Here is a 13,044-nt window from a genome sequence, read left to right on the forward strand (position 1 = left end):
TGAGGCCGTAACTGGGGGCTAAAGCAGCACGGGTGTCGGAAACTGGGTGTTGGGGTCCTTAGCGGGAATCGGCAGGGAAGACTTGGAGTCCAGCACCCGCCTGGGTGAGCTGCGGTGGGGAGACAGCAGAGGGCCTCTCCTGCCGGATGGGGCTTTCGGAGGCCGCGATCCCCTAGGGTTCCTCGCTCTAGGGTCCCGCTTACAGCTGCGCGGGCCGAGCGAGCAGGGTGGGAGCCTCGCGTTCACCGGCTCTACCCGCAGGACCAGACCCCTGCAGCTCCCCAGACCGCACGGCCGGGACACGCCCGGGAATCTGTGTGCTCCCCAGGGCCCGGGGCGTTCGAGGCGCCGCGCCTTCCAGCATCTGGGCTCCAGCCCCGGTCCTGGAGACCCGCCCGGCGGACCCGCGTCCCACCCGCCCCGCCGACTGTCCCAGCGCCGGGGCCAGGGTGCGCAGGGCCTCGCGCACGCCCGGCACGGACGCATCTTTGTCTTCCCTCTCTTCCCGCCGCGCGATGTAGCCGGGAATCGTTTTCCGGCCCCGGTGTGCCCGGCGGGGGTGAGGCGTAAGCGGCCGGGGCGGGGGCGCGGGCTCCGCAGCCGCAGGCCGGTGCGGGGTGCGCCCCGCGGCCGCGCCGCGTGCGCCCGGCAGAGGCGGCCCTGCGTGCCGTACGCTGCGTCCGGGGCGCGCCCGCCGATATTCGAGAAGCTATTCAGCTTCCCGGGCTCATCAGCAGTCGCGGTGTCGGCTCGGCGCGGGCTCACAAAGAGCTCGGCCTCGCGGACCGAGCGGGCGGCGGCGAGGCGGGGACGGCGGCGCACCCGGACATTCCCGCGCCCTGGACAGGTGAGCCGGGGCCTGGGCTGCCAGACTCGCCGGGGCGGCAGCAGGGGCCGCCCGGGACGCCGCGGGGACCGGGACGCGTGGGGGGCGGCGCGGAGGTTGCGGCCCGAGCGCTGCACTCCGGACTCGGAGGGGGGCCCGGGCGGCCGTTGCTGGGGTCTGGGGGGTGCAGCCCAGCGGCCCCACTCCTCTCGGACCGTCCCTTCCCCCTCCCACGACCGGCGGGCGGATGCAGCGGGGACCGGGCGGCGGCTCTCGCATCCTTGGCGGGGAGCACCGGGCGCCGGCGAGAGGCGCTCACTGTCTGGGGGTGCCCGGGTGCACTCAGGTCCTGCCAGACTAACCGGGCCGCTGGTGCATTCCCTGGCCCTGCCTGGCGCCGGCACAAGTCCCCGTGCCCGGCGGCAACGACCGAGTTTGGGGTCGCCTCGGGGTTCGCTGCCAGGGAGAACCCGAGCCCGAATCTTTGCCCCCTTCCCTTTCCCTTTCCCTTTCTAATAACGCCCAGAGGGGAAAACTTCTCAATTAAACACCCCGTGGCTCCTGGGCTGCAGGTGCCGGGCTGGGGGCGGGGCGCGGACCTGCCCCTCAGCCGGGCCCCTTCCCCACGGCAGGCGCTGCCTGGCAAGGCTGCTGGCGGGAGGTCTGGCCTTAGATGGTGAAGGAGAACATTGAGGGCCCCGGTCCCCAAGCAGGGCTCCACGGGACGGGCAGAGGGCCTCGGTGTGCCCAGGCGGGGGGCGAACTTCCTTTCCCCAGGGCCGTCTCGGAGGGAGGGTGAGGGGGGGATGCCCAAGGGGCCTGCCCTGCGGGACCCCGGTGGAGAGCAGAGCCTTAGAGGGGCCTGCCAGTGTTAACTTAGTATTTACTGGCAGAAGGAAGTCTTAATTTTTCAGATCTATTCAGATACGACTTGGCAAGCACCAGACATAAATCTATGGTTGAGTGCAGTCAGCTCCTAAATGGGCATGCGGAGGGTGAAGCACCCCAAACTCGGCATCATGTGTCTGGCAGTTTGTTTTTGGGCTACACTGCCTCTGGCCTCTTCAACCTCTTGNTATTACATCTTCTTTCATGATCGCATCCAGAACCTTTTCCATTGTAATCGTTTATCTTGTTTCTGCCTATCCTAGTTTCTTTCCTCCTCTTCTTCTGCCTCCTTCTGTTTGTTTGTTTTTTCCTATTTTCTGTCCTCTTTGAGAAAGGACAGAGGTTTTAGAAATGACCTGAGAGCTTTGCACTTTGAAGTGGGACAAGTTTTACTAAGGTGCAGCTTGGCAGGTGCCAGGAGCCTGCAGGTGGCTTTTTCTCACGCCTCTGGGTCAGGGTCCCTCCAGTGAGGTGAGGCAGGAGTTTCTCCTCTCCCAGGAGTGGCCACTATGCAGGGGACGCAATCTGGGTTTCCCAGTCTGGGGCGTCCAGGATGCCCTGCTCTCTGTGCTGATTCCTGGTTGACCATGGGGGCTGCCTCCCCCTGCAGCCTGGGCTGGAGAGGGTCTCCTGAGCCTAGGATTTGCAGGGCAGGAGGGCTGATGTGACACGGTCGTGGAACCCGCTGGGGCTCCCGCTGGTGTCCAGGGCATGAGTGGATAAAGCTGGAGCTTGTGGCTATGTGCTCGAGGGCCTCCCTTGGTGGGCGCTAGCAGCACTGGCAGGGGGGCGCTTGCAGTGGGCTCCATGTCTGGGCTGGTACTGGCACCTGCGATGGGTTACTGAGTCTTCCCTCTCATTTGTTAGGAAGTGTGGTTTGTGCCTTTCCCCACTGTTGGGCTCTTGGGCCCCTGGGGTCCTGGGCTGGGAGAAGCTTCAGGCTGAGTCCCGTGGGTGTGAGTGTGTGTGAGCAGGAGATGTGGGGTGGGCACCGGAAGGAGGTGGAGCTGGTGACCATCAGCTCCTCATTCTCTTCCACCTTGCTTGTTTTCTTGGACACCCTAGACCCAAGTTGTGGCCTGCTAGTTAACTTATTTACATAACCTTCTTAAGTAGTTCTAACCTTTTTTTTTTTTTTTTTTTTTAAACAAAATGTTAGTTTCACAGGCATAATTGGTGGGGATGGATTGTGAAATGGAGGTGTGTAAATACCCAATTTGCCAACTGAGCTAAGAAATACTGGATAAAAATAAGAGATAATTGTAAAAGACACTGATCACACCCCTGGAAGCTGAGAGGCGTGATAAGACACCTTGATTTTTCCTAGACAAAACTGAGAGGAAGTCAGAGGAAAAACAGTTGATGGTGAGGTTGGCATCAGGCTGGGCTTTGTTTGGATTGGGCCTTGGTGGCCGAGGTGAGGGCTGTTGGAGTGGGGACGGTGGGGTCTGAGCCTGGCTGTAGAGGCCCCATCCAGGCCTCAGCTCCTCTCTGGCACTCCTCGCTGTCCTCTGGCATGAATACCTGCCCTGGTGACTCAACAGGTATGGGCCTCAGGTGCGACCATGGTCTGAAGTCTTGGAGAAATCTTGACTGTCCCGGGGAGTCAGAGAGGGCTGGTGGTCGGTGGGGATCGAGACCCTGAACACATCCCTGGCTGGCCTTGAATGTCTTCCGGTACAAGTGGCAGAGATCACATGCCCTGCCTTGCAGCCTGGTCCTTAGAGAAGTGGAGAGAGCTCAGGGCCTGGGCGGTGGTCCTGGCTGCGCCACTCACAGGCTGTGTGCCTTCCCCACACAGTGTCAGTTCCTCACCCTTGCCAGGTGGCCATGAGGACTGCGGACGTGGAGGCACAGGTAGGGTGTGAGGTAGCCACTGACCACCAGGCAGGCCTCCCCAATGTAGGTCAAGCTTGAGATGGTTCCTCACCAGAAGTCAGCCTGTGTGCCTGGTGGGGGTTGGGGGGTGCTCTTTGTTCCCTTGGATGTTGGTTGGGCCGAGCGCCCAAGGGAGGCTTCTCTGGCTCCTTCCCTTCCCTGAGTTCCTCCCTACCCCCCCGCCGCCCACTGCCTGGGTTGGGTCCAGCTCGTGTCTCAGAGCAGCCTGCTGGCACAGGCTGAGTCAGCTGTCGTGGGCACCGTCTTTTCTCGCCTCTCCTGAATCCAATCCTCCCCTCTCTCCCTGTCTGGACAAACAAGGGAGCCAGGGGAGGTAGGTGACCTCAAGGTCCTGCAGCCAGGCTCTCTCTGTGGAACCCTGTGTACTGGTGGGGTGCTGTTACCGTGTACATTATGATTTCTGTGCTGGCTGTGAGGTTTCCCAGATTGGGCTGTGGGGTACCCCTAACTCGGTGGGTTGGCCCAGGCCAGGTGTGTCACTTTTTCCCAGGCCTTCAGTGGCTTTCCAGTGTCCCCTCTGCATCCACGTTACTCGGCTGGATTTTCTCAAGTTACCCCCCTTGCTCCCAAGCATGGTCCCTCCAGGCTGCCCCGGCTCCAGGCAGACAGGCTCACTGCCCAAATCTGCTCTGGGTTGTCCCCACCCCATCCTCGCCTGTCATCTTGGCCTTGTCCATCCTGGGGAGTCCCAGCTGAATGCGGGCTCTTTCCCTCTTATCCCTTGGTCCTCAAATTAGCCAGGCCACTCTTGCCCCAGGGCCTTTGCACCTGCTGTTCCCACCCCCTTGGCATGAGCCGCCCCCAGATGTCCAGCTGGCCGGCTTTCTCACTTACTGCTGGCTCCCTGACAGCCCTACACAAATTAGTGTTACTTCCCCTTTTCTTGTTAACCTTGCTTTGTGTTTCTCCTTAGTACTCACAATTCAGTGTGTAATTTATATGCCTATTGTCTATCTCTTACAACTCAAATGTCAAAGACTTTGTTTACCTCTGGATCCCCAGTAGCTAGAGAAGTGCCCGGCACACGGTAGAGCCTTAGCGCTGTAGTTGGATGAGCGAGTGAACGAAACACGGGAGCACTGCTCTTCCTTGCAGCGCATGTCCTGCTCCCTGCTCCTCCTTTCCCCGAGTCCCCGAGCTGAAACCGAGCTGCGTTCACATTTGGATCCTTCTAGACTGTAGCACAGACCCTGACTCAGCGCGCAGTCAAGAAAGCGCTGCAGAGTTGTACGGGGCAACGCCAGTTTCACGTGGGCCAGAGGAGAACATGGTTGGGAAGGTAACCAGCCCAAAGAATACGCTTTCTGATTCTGCACTAAGATTACTTTTTGGATTTTCAGTTATTTGGGTTCTCTGCACCCAGGTGGTCCCTGCTGCCCAAACCAGCTCTGCATCTCCCTGCAGTCACCTTGGATATGGATGGGCTTTGGAAGGAGGCACCCATCCCCCCGCACACAGGTTCCCTTCCTGCTCCGTGTGGATCTTTCCAAACTTGTCTCGTACCTAACGTCAGACTCTGTCCCAGGGCTCCCAGCCGCTCTGCTTTCCCTTCCTTCCACAAGCCTCCTCTTGCCTGAGTCCCTCTTGCCTGCGTCCTGGCCCAGGGCCCCAGGGATTAGTGGCAGGGCCTGGCTGGAGAAGACGCTTTGGTTCTATGAGAAAGGGACTGGGAGGTCGGAAAAGGGGATGGGATCTGGAGTAACAAGAGCTCAGTCCCAGCCAGGCCCTGCCACTAATCCCTGGGGCCCTGGGCCAGTCACCTGGCTTGAGAGTCTTTCTCAGCATCTGTAATACACACGAGGCCTCTTGCCTGGGGTTGTTTTGAGGGACAAACGAGATGCGAGGTACTTTATGACAGCAAGGGCTCCGTGGTGTGGCTGCGTGGGCTCCGGCCTGTGCGACTTCTCTTCTTGTACTGAGAGTTTTAAGGGCCAGGTTTGTGAGTTACAGCTACGGCCTAGTGAGAGAACACAGAGGACGCACGTCATAAACTCTAAGGGGCTGTTTTAATGTAAGGCGCTACGCCTGTTGTTTTGTGTTTCAAGGATCAAAATTAAGAGAAAAAATATGTGGTTGAAAGTCCTGCACTGAATGACTGTGAACATAGTTTCATCTCTAGAAATTTTCTGGAAAGTCAAGACCTCCAACACTTGAAGGTGGTTTTGATGGTGAAACCACTGGAATGAAACACACATCGTCGGCAGTCTTGTTTGTTGAGTTCCGTCCCTCTTTGTCATTTTAAATGATTTCCCGACAGCGTGTCATGTCTTTTTTTTTTTTTTTTTTTGAGACAGAGTCTCACTTTGTCGCCCAGGCTGGAATGCAGTGGCGCCATCTCAGCTCACTGCAACCTCCGCCTTTCGGGTTCCAGTGATTCTCCTGCCTCAGCCTCTCAAGTAGCGCACCCACTATCACGCCCAGCTACTATTTTTATATTTTTGGTAGAGACGGGGTTTTACTATGTTGGCCAGGCTGGTCTCAAACTCCTGACCTCAGGAGATCCACCCATCTCTGCTTCCCAAAGTACTGGGATTACAGGCGGGAGTCATCACGTCTGGTCACGGGTCTTAAGTTTGCTTGAGGAGGCTGAGGACAGGCAGCTGTGGGTTGCCTGAGAATGCTGCTGAGATGGGGCAGTGCTGGCCTTTGGGCCTGAGCTGGAGAGTATGAGGCCCATGTTTCCTCCCTGTCTCCTGCTGGGGCCCATTTTGTGTCAGATTTGTTTTTAACGGGGTGGGCATGATAGGACTTATGACCACTGGTGGGCACGTACAGGGGCTGATTTTCAACGTGTGCTGAGAGAATCTGATGGCCGGCATTGGAGAGTCATGGAAATGCCACAGATAACGTGGGCCCTTCGTAGGGCTGGGAGAGCGTCCAGGGCTTGCCCTCCAGGAAGAGGCTGACATGGTTGGTGGGGCACCAGGGTGCTTTCACATGTTGCACTTGAAGCCAATGTGGCTTCTTAGCACTTCTTTTCCCTGGTATCAACTGGGCAGGGAGACAGTTGGTTCTGAAACTCTCAGGCAGAGACAGTTCTGAGCAAACTCTTATTAGTAAATGGTGAGTCAGAGAACACTACTGACATTTAGAATTTTCAGTTGAGATACATGTGTACAGTCATGTGTCACATGACGAGGTTTTGGTCAATGATGGCATATATGACAGAGGATCCATAAGATTATTATGGAGCCAAAAAATTCCTATTTCCTAGTAACATTTTTGTAAAGTTGTAGTGCAGGTTACTTTATTTATTTATTATTATTATTATTATTATTATTATTATTTTGAGACAGAGTCTTGCCCTGTCACCAGGCACCAGGCAGGAGTGCAGTGGTGCGATCTCGGCTCACTGTAACCTCCGCCTCCCAGGTTCAAGTGATTCTCCTGCCTCAGCCTCCCGAGTAGCTGGGACTACAGGCACATGCCACCACGCCCAGCTAACTTTTGTATTTTATTAGAGATGGGATTTCACTATGTTGGCTGGGATAGTCTTGATCTCTTGACCTTGTGATCTGCCCGCCTCACCCTCCCAAAGTGCTGGGATTACAGGCGTGCGCCACTGCCCTGGCCCAGTTACTTTTAAAAAAATTTAATGTAGCTTAAGGGGACAATGTTTACAAAGTCTGCCCTAGTGTACAGACAGACTCACCCAGCATCTTCCAGTGCTGCAAGCGCCATTCATGGTAAGTACCTAGACAGGGGTACCGTGTTTTATCTTTGTACCATATTTTTACCATGCCTTTTGTGTGTTTAGATACACACATACTTACCATTGTGTTACACTTGCCCAGAGTATTCAGCACAGTAACATGCTGCCCAGGTGTGTAGCCTCGGAGCAGTGGCCTGCGCCCCATAGCCAAGGTGGGGAGTAGGTTTGTATAAAGTATGCTCTGTGATATTTGCACAATGATGAAATTGGCCAATGACAAATTTCTCAGAACACATCCCTGTCATTAAGCGACGCATGATTTGTGTGTGTGTGTGTGTGTGTGTGTGTGTGTATAGTTTTTTTATTTGGTTGGTTTTACATTCCTAGAATTGACTCCCCAGCAGGGCAGCTCTAAATATGAATTGCTCCGAACTGTTGTATGCATTGTTAATTTAATAAAAAGTACAGTTTATGGTTTCCAGCAATTGGTTTGATTGTCAACTGTCTTGGAAAAATCCATTGTTCCAAAAATAGAAAAGCCACTAATTGAGTGAACTCATGCATTTAGGGATGGTGGATGTCTCAGGTCTGTCTGGAAGCAAGTGTGTGCATTGTGCAAATAAAACCCGGTTTCTGTTTCTCAGCCCTTTGGTGTAATAAGCGAGCCATGTGCTCTAGCATCTGTTTGTATTATGTGGAGCTGGCGGCAGCTGTCACAGGTGTGATGCGTTGGGGCCAGGCATGTGTTAGGAATTGGAAGCTCTGGGAAGCCAGGCTCTCCCTCCATGAGCGAGCCAGCTGTAGAGCGTCACTGCTCAGAGTTTGACTCATCCCAAGAAGGGCACGTGGAGATCCGTGCCTCCTTCCTCACCTGCCACTGAGTTACTGTGGATGGAGATGAGATGCATGCAAGTGTTCTGCTATAGTAAAGCATTCGGTCAGTGCAGTCACCAGGGTTGGGGTGTATGTGTGTGTGTGTTTTCTTAACAACTTGACTGCTGGGTTTCAGATACCTGGCCATTCCTTCAGCCTCTTAACTGATTCTGGCAAGTGAGCATGAAAGCTGTCAGCAGAGTGATGAATGGACTGAGTTTGGCCACAGCTCCTGCACTGCCCACCGGGCCTGACTGCTAGATTCTGAGCCCCCGAGGCAGGACTGAGTGGGTCACATTGATGGCTGATTCCCTAGGGAATGGCACTGGCGAAGTCGAGGTTTGCCTGACCCACAGCCTGTACTAGAAACGCCTTTCTTTTGTGCATGTGTTGTGAAGATTCTGCCCGAGAACTTTCTCCACCCTTGAGTCCTCAGGTTCAGGTACCTAGAGAGGAGCTTGCCATCTTTCCGCAGGTTGTATGTGCAGTTGCTGGGGAAGACATCTTTGTGCTGTCTTGGGTTGGAGGCTTTGGGAGCAGAAGCCCCTTCAGACCAAGAACTTCTGACTGTGCCTTTCCCTTGGGCTTTCACAGATTTCAGCTTCTAAATTAATTGCATTTTATTAAGTAATGGTTTTCTTCTTGATCACAGGCATTCTGTGCTTAATCAGCACTGAGGACTGCCACTAATTCAGTTGATTTGAAACACCCAGAGGTGGCCTCACGTCCAACTTGTCTTGACTTCGTTTGGGGAGCTGCCTTGGGGGACTGGCAGCATTCCCACCCCTCACATTGGCAAACCTGGCCTAACTCCTTTTATGTGTTGCTCCTTTTATCCATCAGGTAGGATGGTTTATCTATAATGGAAACAGCTGTGTGGGACACTAACGTGGTAGGTCTCACCTTGCCTGTCATTCACCTCTCGGTCCTTTAACAGTCAGGGGCTGTGCAGTGGTAGAAATGGGGGCAGGTACCTTTCACTTTTCTTACCCCTGAGTCCCTTTACCTGGAGCTCTGTCCATCCATCCACCCACCCATCCATCCACCCATGCACCCAGTAGGTATTTTCTGAGCAGCTACCGTATTCCAGCTTTCTTGTTCCCAGCTTAGAGCTGGTGGGATTAGGAGGGAGGGCATGGAAGTGGCTGTTGGAAAATGTGCAATGGCATCAGAGCCCCATTCTGGCTCTGGGTCCAAGGCCCTCCTAGAGAAGCGCAGTCTGGAAGATGTGAGAGCCCCATGGTAGGTTGGGGTGGTCCCTGGACCCCATCCTAGAGTGGGTGGGTTTGCCCCTTCAGACCCCAGGACAGAAGAGCCCTCCAGGCAGAAGGGCCAACCTGGAGTGGGGCACCCTGGGCACAGGGAGGGCCAAGTTTTTGGCAGGAGGACTATGTGGTTTGGGCAGGTCAGAGCTGGAGATGGGGGTGGGAGGGCAGTTCCTGACCATTAGGAGCTTGGTGGCCCTGGAGAGTCCTTTCAGCGAACTCTCAGAGAGTGATTTCTGCAGCCGGCTTTTCTAGCGGACAGGTCAGTGTGGGAGAAGGAAGTGGTCAGGGGCGTGTTCAGGGACGCACTCAGAGGTCAGGGGAGGGTGCAGGGAGGTGCGGCATGGGTTGGAGAGGGCCTCAGTGAGGATGCAGGAGGGTGGCGGGGGCAGGTGTCTGGCCAAGGCAGTGCCTGCGTCATGGTGTGGGGGGGGGCTCCGGAGCCCGCTCCCTACTGTGTTCTGTGGGAGGCGGTGGCTGCTGCCAAGTCCCAGCCTTGCTAGTGCGGACGTTTAATTTTACCCTTTAGAGATTTACAGGATTTCTAGATTAAATTGCCCCGTTCTTCTACAAGAAAGACAAAATCCATGACAAACCATTCATCACATTATTAATTTGCTCACCCAGCATTAACCTGTGCAGCTCCGCTGACTTACCCTGGGCACACAGGGAGGGCTGGGTCCTTCTGGCAGCTCCAGTGTGAAGGGGTGCAGTGGCAGCACATGTGTGGCCTCCCTGCCCACCACGTGTCTGGCCTCAGCCTGGCTGGGCATGCAGGCTATCCTTACGGGGCTCCTGGTGGCTTTCTGGCCCTGTGTCAGGAGAGGGGACTGCAGAGGGCTTGGGAAAGGGAGTAGGAGCAGCAGCGCTGCAGGGTGATAGGCTCCAGAGGCCTCTGCAGCAGTGGTGGTGGGGGGTTTTGGGGAGACATTAGGGTGCCTCCTGTCCTTGGCCTGGATATACCCGGGCGCCTGCAGCCTGGGGCCCTGGGGGCTGCTGGGTCAGAAACATCTCTTACCTGATAATGTCAAGCATCAGAGGTCCCTGTTTTCTGGGTAGGTTGCTGTACCTTTCGGAGCTGCAGTCAGTCTGTTTTTCTCACAGGCACCGTGTGGAGGTGGGGGGCAGTATTCCTTCCCGTGAGGCCCATGTCCCCCTCATTATCCCCGTCTACGGGGATTGCACTGAATGATGGCTGAGGCTGCTTTTGTTACTTTTAAGCGCCATAACTGAAAAGGCTTTCTACTCCTTAGGCTTCTTAGAAATCTGATTTGAAGGTTGGGGGCAGTGGTTCATGGTGTAGTCCCAGCACTTTGGGAGGCCAAGGAGGGAGGCTCACTTAAGCCCAGGAGTTTGAGACCAGCCTGGGTAACATAGGAAAATCCCGTCCCTACAAATAATAGAAAAGCAAGCCAGATGTGGTGGCTCACACGTGTGATCCTGGCTACTTGAGGCGGGGGATCGCCTAAGCCTAGGAGGTTGAGGCTGCAGTGAGCTGTGACCGCACCACTCTACTCCAGTCTGGGTGACAGAGTGAGAACCTGTCTCAACAAGAAAATACCTGATTTGAAAGAGAGAGCTCTGTTTGATGCAGGGGTTGGGGGAGGAAAGCACCTCTGTGAGTAGAACTTTCTGTCATCTTGATGGTTTTAATCAGACATCCAATATTATGCTATGGTTCACATCAACTGATGTCTCAAACCTGCGTTCTTTTTTTATTATGATGTACAGAAACCAAACTCTGGTGTATTTAGTATTGCACAGCAGAGTTCAAATGGTTATTGTTGGTGGCATCACCACCTCACTTACCCATCATGGTGTGGGGGCGGTGCCTGCTTCTGGAGATGGGCTATCATTGTGCCGGCTGGGTCAGCAGTAGCTGCTTCCGCAAAGTCCCATAAAACCCATGTGTACTGCCCTTCAAATGACATCAGGTTCTAATCTCTGAAAGTAATAGAGTTTACTTTCCAGTGGCCACCCTTTGAAGTATAATTAGATTTGGTTTCAAGGAAGTAACTGGAGATACAACACATTAATTTGGGACTGATTTTTGTCCCACCCATCCAGTCCCTGACAGGGGCCCCCAAACTCTCAATCATGTTCCTTATTGGAAACTTTCAGGGTGACAGAGGCTTAGAGTCTATTATGGATGTTCAAGGTACATAATTCATGTCATCTGATTGCTTGGACACAGCTGGACCTCACATCTCCAGCCCTGACACCAGAAATTAGGCCTCCATCTGCCAATGTCTTAGTGGAATCTATTTTAACAAATGACTCATCTTAAAATAATGCACTATGTAATCAACAAGAAAATGAGAGAATACTGAGTAGGAAAATGGCAAAAGACATGACACGACACACACACACACACACACACACACACACACCCTCTCCCTCTCTCTCTCTCTCTCTCTCTCTCTCTCTCTCTCTCGTACGTCCACTTAAGAGATGAAGAAGTCTTCCACTCAATTAGTCATCAGGGAGATGCAAAATGACTTGTAAATGGGACACCATTCCACACCCACCAAAATGGCTAACATCAAAAGAGCAGTAAAGGCAAGGTGCTTCAAATCCCAGCTCACGCTTGTAATCCCAGCACTTTTGGAAGCCAAGGCAGGTGGATCACGTGAGGTCAGGAGTTTGAGATCAGCCTGGCCAACGTGGTGAAACCCTGTCTCTACTAAAAATGCAAAAAAATTATCTGGGCATGATAGTGGGCATCTTTAATCCAGCTACTCGGGAGGCTGAAGTGGTAGAATTGCTTGAACCCGGGAGGCAGAGGTTGCAGTGAGCCGAGGTCGTGCCACCGCACTCCAGCCTGGGTAATAGAGTGAGACTCAGTCTCAAAAAAAAGAAAAAAAAAAAAGCAGAAAATAGCAGATGTTGGTGAGGATGTAGAACAAATGGACCTGTGATTGCTGGTCAGAGTAGAAATTTGTACAACTGCTTTGGGAAGCTTTTTTGTAGAATTAACTAAAGCTAAGCATACATACACTCTATGATCAGCAGTCTCAATCCAAACAAAACGGAGTAAAATGTGCATATGGGCATTAGTGCCCTTCAAATGACATCAGGTTCTAATCTCTGAAACCTGTGAATGTTACCTTATATGGTAGTGGTTTTGCAGATGTGTTTAAGGATTTTGAAATGAAGAGATTATCTTGAATTATCTGGTGGGTCCTAAATGCCATCCTCAAGTATTATACTAAGAGAGAGGCAGAGAGCTGGGTGTGGTGACTCATGCCTGTGATCTCAGCACTTTGGGAGGTCGAGGTGGGCAGATCACCCGAGGCTGGGAGTTCAAGACCAGCCTGACCAACATGGAGAAACCCCATCTCTATGAAAAATACAGATTAGCCGGGTGTGGTGGTGCATGCCTGTAATCCCAGCTGCTCGAGAGACTGAGGCAGGAGAATTGCTTGAACCCGGGAGGCAAAGGTTGTGATGAGCTGAGATTGTGCCATTGCACTCCAGCCTGGGCAACAAGAGTGAAACTCCATCTTAAAAAAAAAAAAAGGGGAGGCCGGGCGCGGTGGCTCAAGCCTGTAATCCCAGCACTTTGGGAGGCCGAGGCGGGTGGATCACAAGGTCAAGAGATCGAGACCATCCTGGTCAACATGGTGAAACCCCGTCTCTAC

The 13,044-nt window shown here is 54.0% G+C and overlaps 1 protein-coding gene across 4 annotated transcripts in view; it reads left to right on the forward strand.

The window, feature by feature from the left end:
- Nucleotides 1-722: 722 nt before the first annotated feature.
- Nucleotides 723-13,044, forward strand: part of APBA2 (amyloid beta precursor protein binding family A member 2) — a 212,391-nt gene continuing 200,069 nt past the window's right edge. For 3 of the 4 annotated variants that reach the window (XM_017518824.2, XM_017518827.2, XM_017518825.2), the window contains exon 1: nucleotides 723-847. The gene's annotated coding sequence lies outside the window, so the exon portion shown is untranslated. The remainder of the gene's footprint in view (nucleotides 848-13,044) is intronic. The other variant, XM_017518828.2, reaches the window with a different exon arrangement.

The sequence above is a fragment of the Cebus imitator genome, unplaced genomic scaffold (genome assembly GCF_001604975.1).
Source record: "Cebus imitator isolate Cc_AM_T3 unplaced genomic scaffold, Cebus_imitator-1.0 Scaffold706, whole genome shotgun sequence".
Classification (NCBI taxonomy): domain Eukaryota; kingdom Metazoa; phylum Chordata; class Mammalia; order Primates; family Cebidae; genus Cebus; species Cebus imitator.